A 6,010-nucleotide genomic window follows, 5' to 3' on the forward strand; every position below is an offset into this window, starting at 1 on the left:
TACTAAGAAACAAGCCCAGATAGTGCGGGCAGAGCCATTCTCTTCTGTCTAAGAATGCGCAAGCACCTTCGCGATGAGCACAAAAACACAACTACCGAAACATACTAGGAAGACACTGCTGATAAAACAACTGCCAACAACATGCATCCCGTGCACCACGAGGGCCGCCTTCGGGTCAGAGCACGCACTCTGCATGAAAAGTACGGCAGCATTCGGGAGTGGGTTACGCGGACGCTACCGAGTACTAACACAAGAAGGCCTAGGGATTGATGGCGTGGGATGAGTCCGACGTACTGCTCGCAGCCGCGACTATCAAAACAAGCTGCTCCGAGGTTGCGAAGGAGGCGGCAATAGCTTTATCTACAGCTAATACCACCGCTGAAATTATTTTCAGCGACTCAATTCACCGTTCGCAATTTCGCTATTTCGCGGGGGGCCGAAAAGCACTCCCAACCCTTAGCATCCTTGAGTAAGCTGCCCAGCCTCACAGAAACGTCGACTTTATTTGGGTACCGTCCCACTCGGACCATAAGGAGAAAGAGGCAGCTCACAATAAAGACCGAGGTTTCGTCAACCGGGCACGGAGCTCGTCTATTCATCCGTGCTTTCCGAGAGCCGGCACCACCTGTTTGCATGAGACTCATCATCTTCATCATCATCAGCCTGATTACTCCCACTGCAGGGCAAAGGCCACTGCCATGTCTCTCCAATTCACCCTCTGCTTTTCGAGTTGCGGCCCCCGTATCCCCTCAAACTTCTTAATCTCATCCGCCCACCTAACTTTCTGCCGCCCCTTGTTACGTTTGCCTTCGCTTGGAATCCACTCCGCTACTTTTAAGGACCACCGGTTATCTTGCATCCGCATTACGTGCCCTGCCCAAGCCCATTGTTTCCTCTTGATTTCGACTAGGATGTCATTAACCCGCGTTTTTTTCCCTCAGCCACTCCACCCGCTTCAGATTTCTTAACGTTACACCTATCATTTTTCATTCCATAACACGCTGCGTTGTCCTTAACTTAAGCTGAACCCTCCCTGTTAGCCTCTACATTTAAGCCCCGTAGGTGAGTACCGTTAAGATACAGCTGTTGTAGAGTTTCCTCTTCACAGATACTGGCAATCTGCCATTCATGATCTGAGAGAAACTCCCATATGCGCTTCACCACATTCTTATTCTTCTAGTTATTTCCCTTTCATTATTACGATCAGCGGTGACTACCTGCACTAAGTAGACATATTCTCTAACTACTTCCAGCACCTCGCCACCAAATGCGAACTGCGGTTCCCTTGCTAGACTGTTGAACATTACTTTGCTTTTCTGCATGTTAATTTTTAATCCCACCGTTCTGCTCTGCCTGTCCAACTCATTGATCATGCTTTGCAGTTGACGTACTGAGTGGCTTAGCAAGGCAGTGTCATCAGCGAATTGCAAATTAATCAGGTATTCTCCATTAACTCTTATATTCCAACTGTTATCATTTCAGGCCCCGCAATACCTCATGTAAACAGGCGGTGAATAGCATTGCCGAGATCGTGTGTACCTGCCTGACACCTTTCCTCTTGTAATTTTATTATTGACTTTATGGATGACTATGGGAGCTATGCAATTGTTATAAATATCTTCCAATATTTTCACACAACACTCTTTTAGACCCTGATTCCACAATGCCTGCATGACAGCTTAGGTTTCCACTCAGTCAATAGCTATGACATTACCCACCATCATACATTTGGCAGGCGAGTTTATCATCTTGGGCTAAAATGCTGTCCAAAGCACCGGAGACCACGTGGGGACGGCTTCAGAGGCGCTCACTAACGAACCCCGCGCAACTGTCACTCATGTGCCCCTTGGAGTACAAACCCGATATTTCCGCAGTGGCGAACGCGCCACTTACGACCATATCTTATGGGACTGTAGGGAAGAGCCGCATCCGGCGGGGTAGTGCAAGATCCCTTCTCTCGAGTGGAGGGAGGCTGCGCTGGACAGCTCGGACCCCGAAGACGCAAGTCCGGGCAGTCGAATGGGCCAACCAGCTCGCCAAAAGTCATGAACTTGGGGCCACCTAACACGACCCTCCGATCACCAAGCTCCTTTTGGCGAAATAAAATGTTTTCCAAGCCAATGTGCATCCCAGTGTTGCAATTCCAACCCTCAGCTCTGACAAACTGTGCGATCGAAGAAATGGCGGACCACCGCTGTCCCTCTACCCCTAAAGAAGATTCAACGATCGTCATCAAGTCGAGACTGACGAGCTCTCTGAAGACGTCCGTGCAGAACGGTTTGCTTAGTGCTTTGCTCTCCGCCTATGTAAATGCCTCTTCAGTGGACACTGTTAGTATCTGGCCCATCTGGGACCACAATATCGTAATCGCCACCACTCAATACATCGGTACGGCGAACAAGCTCACTCGCACATTTACCTCTAATGCTTCCAAAGGCTCCATCCCCAAAGGTGAAGTCTCCAGGACGGTTATTGCGGTCCATGAGTAGGAAACTTCTGCTCAAGTCTAGCGGCGAGGAGAAGACATAGCCTTCATCCGCAAGCTGGGGATGTCGACGATTGCCCTGGTCACCTTCTTGCGGCACGCTATAGCGCATTACGTGCTCTTTAACAGTGTGGTGACTGCGGGGCATGGTTATAAATGGACTAATCCCGCGTGCTTCCGATGTGGCACTATTTATCACCGTGTGGACTGATGCCCGAATCCTCAACACAACCGCGGCGGACACTAGGGACAAACGGTCGCAGTTCAACCAAAACCCCAGAAAAGCGCTGCTCCCCGATAGACACCAAGCTCTTTCTATTCTACTATGGTACTGCCCGTGTTTCAAGGACATGAGGACACGCGCCAAGTTAAGGACATACAGAGAAAACTTTGCACACCCCGGGTCGCACAGGTCTCGATCCCCTCATGATAGTGGGCGATTTTAGCGCCCCTTTTCCAATGTGTGGGTATCGCAAGGAGAAGACGCGTGGTCGCAAGTTGGGGGAACTTATATCAACGCTAGTCATCATTCCTCAAACCGACCCGGTCCACCCAAGTTGCGTAGGGAAGTAGAAAACCAGGGAGAGAACGCGTTGACAAGGAGCAGAATTACACAGGACAACGCTGGAAACACAACTGAAAATTCTTTATTTGGTGAATCTCCAACATCCGAAGAGGGCGCACATGCGCGAGAGCAACCACAAACGTTAGCAAAGCAACAAACACGAAATTGAGTGAGGGAATCACATAAGGAATTCCGTCACTCGGTACACCTACCCCGGCCTTACCGTCATGAAACACATCCGACACGCAGAGTGGATTGACACCGAGGACACCATCAGTAGCGGCCACTGAATGCTTTCCAGCAGGTCCTCCCAGCAACTTCTCTCTTCCACCAAGGCTACATTTGCGAATACATTTGCGCACACGAACCTATGCACACACTCCGTTCACATGGAAAGTAGGTCGAGCTTACGGAGCGTTCATCGGACGTGGATAACCCCCTGATGGACCTCTAGAAAACTCGCCGCAGCCTCACTAAGTGATGGCGATGGCTGAAACGCAATCGTAATCTCCGCTTTCGCATCTCTCACCTCACCCAACAAGATGCCGAGTAAGCTGCTTTGCTCGCCAGCACTAATATGGTAGATAGATGCAACAGCGCAGCAAGATAGATGTGGAGCCGCAACACTTGTCGGCTCTTTGCGAGTCTTTACGAGGCTCTTTACGCTCGGGAACCCAGAAAAACCTAACTCGCGCGATACACAACTTTCACGAAAACACGGAGCAGCTTTCGAACGCCTTGCGCTCGCAATACCTCCGACAGGTTCAAGACCCGAGCGCGGAGCGTATGGAGGCTGCGATAATTCGCAACTGGGCCAGCTTTTCCAGCTGCATGACCTACGCCCGGCTCTTGCCGGAATGCGCTGGGTGACGGCGCCCAGGACGGATAAGATCCCAGTCAAATTATTGCAAAACCTTCCTGGTTGAGCATACGAAACCCTACTTGAATATATCGACGACATTAGGACCGGGGACACTTCGTTGCCACCCAGTTGGAAGACATCATTGGTTATCCTTATCCCAAAGGCGAGGAAACCAGTCAAAAGAGACAACCTCCAGCCTACCTTCCTCACTTCACGCTTAGCAAAACTGATGGAAACGTGTGGGCATGACCGCCTCTCGGAATATCTCTAGAGCAGAACACCTTCGCCTATTAAATTAAATTAAATTAAATTAAATTGTTTTTGGGGGGGAATGGAAATGGCGCAGTGTCTGTCTCACATATAGCGGCATACACCTGAACCGTGTCACTAGGAAAGAGATAAAGGAGGCAGTGAGAGAAGAAAGGAAAGAAGAGGTGCTGTAGTGGAGGGCTCCGGAATAATTACGACCACCTGGGGATCTTTAACGCGCGCTGACATCCCACAGAACACGGTCGCCTTTTGCATTTAACATCCATCCAAACGCTGCTGCCGCGGCCAGGTTCAAACCTGGGTATTCGGGCTCAGTAGCTGAGCGTACTAACCACAAGTCACCGCCCGGGTACCTTCCCTGATATCATGTTCGGTTTCCGACCTCATAAATCCGCAGAAGACATCCTTTTACAGCTTCATTGTGAGGTTCTCGAACGCATAGAACAACTACGCAACGACAAAATAGTCCCAGCAATCTGTCTCAAGGGTGCATTTGAAAATGATAAATGCAGAGTCATACTAAAGCATCTTAGCTAGGCCATCTGGCGTCGTCGTGCATTCAACTATATCATTTTTTATCAGACCGCTTGACTATACACGCATACAAGGGACCAAGTACGGTCCGTTTGCGATGGAAACGTGGGGCACACCACAACGCGCTGTGTTGCCCCGCTTCTCTTTAACATTGTCGTCACAGCTGGCGGGTGCCACGTACTGCAGCCTCCAGTGCTCCCCGTCCGAATCTGCATTTGAGCATATGCGGTCTTCTCTGAAATGCAAAATCTTCCTCCAACTTTCTCTATCCAGGAGCTCCATCTGTGAAGCGAAGGAGCTTCGAATACTTGGCTTCTTCATTAATCAACATTTAAGGCAGGCCCAACTTTTGATAAACTCAAAGCCGGTGATCAGGTGGGCCGAGTGGTTTCCAGAGTTTCCAACAAGCGAGGAGGGTTACGAAGTAAGCATGCTGTGCGGCTCGTGCATGCCTTCGTAGTCAGTCGAGTACTGTACTCGACTCCCTGCCTCCGCTTGCGGAAACATGACGAAGATTGCTTGGCGATTCTAGTCTGCAAAATTTTCAAGACAGCCCTCGACCTCCCGATATCCCCTTCCAACGCATGACTCCTCGCGTTGGGGGTGGTGAACACCTATCGGCAAACTCAGGACGCACATCTCGCTAACCAATGCACAACCGATTACATATCAAACATTATCGTCATATGATGGAACTGGTTCGAGTACGCGAACTGTGCCGACGCGCCCTCTACGTTCGACCATTTCCTACTAAGATGAACAAGGAGGACCATAGTAGCCGGAACCAGACGCGAGCGGATGCCCTAGGCCGGACCATGGCACACAGAAATACGTCTTCCACGACGGCATTGAAGGCCGCTACTACTCCAGGGGGAATGGTACACGGCTGCACTCATACACGAGGGAAAACTGGTGCACGGCCTCTCGATCTCAGCTGCTAACTCAACGCATACGGCGGTGTATCGGTCCCCGTCCCGGTCCTCAATCTGGAACTTCAAAGCCGAACGTTACTCGTCCCGGTCGCCATGCCAGACAGTTCGCCTCAACCATGGCCGCCCATCGCTGCCACCGTCCTCTGTTCCGGAGTGCAATGACAGTGCAACCCTTCTCTATGCAGTGGTACGTACGGCCATGATGTTGATCTCTGACTTGCTTCATACAAGTGCGTCAGCAGGTAGAATCGGTGGGACGATTCTGCCCCACTGTGCAGAGTCCTCTTCTATCTCGCAGACGTTGCCATCTTCTATCTCGCAGACGTTGCAGACGTTGACTGGACCTAATCAGCTTCCTGCAA

Source organism: Amblyomma mixtum, chromosome 2 (assembly GCF_055824585.1).
Source record: "Amblyomma mixtum isolate Tamu chromosome 2, ASM5582458v1, whole genome shotgun sequence".
NCBI classification, from domain to species: domain Eukaryota; kingdom Metazoa; phylum Arthropoda; class Arachnida; order Ixodida; family Ixodidae; genus Amblyomma; species Amblyomma mixtum.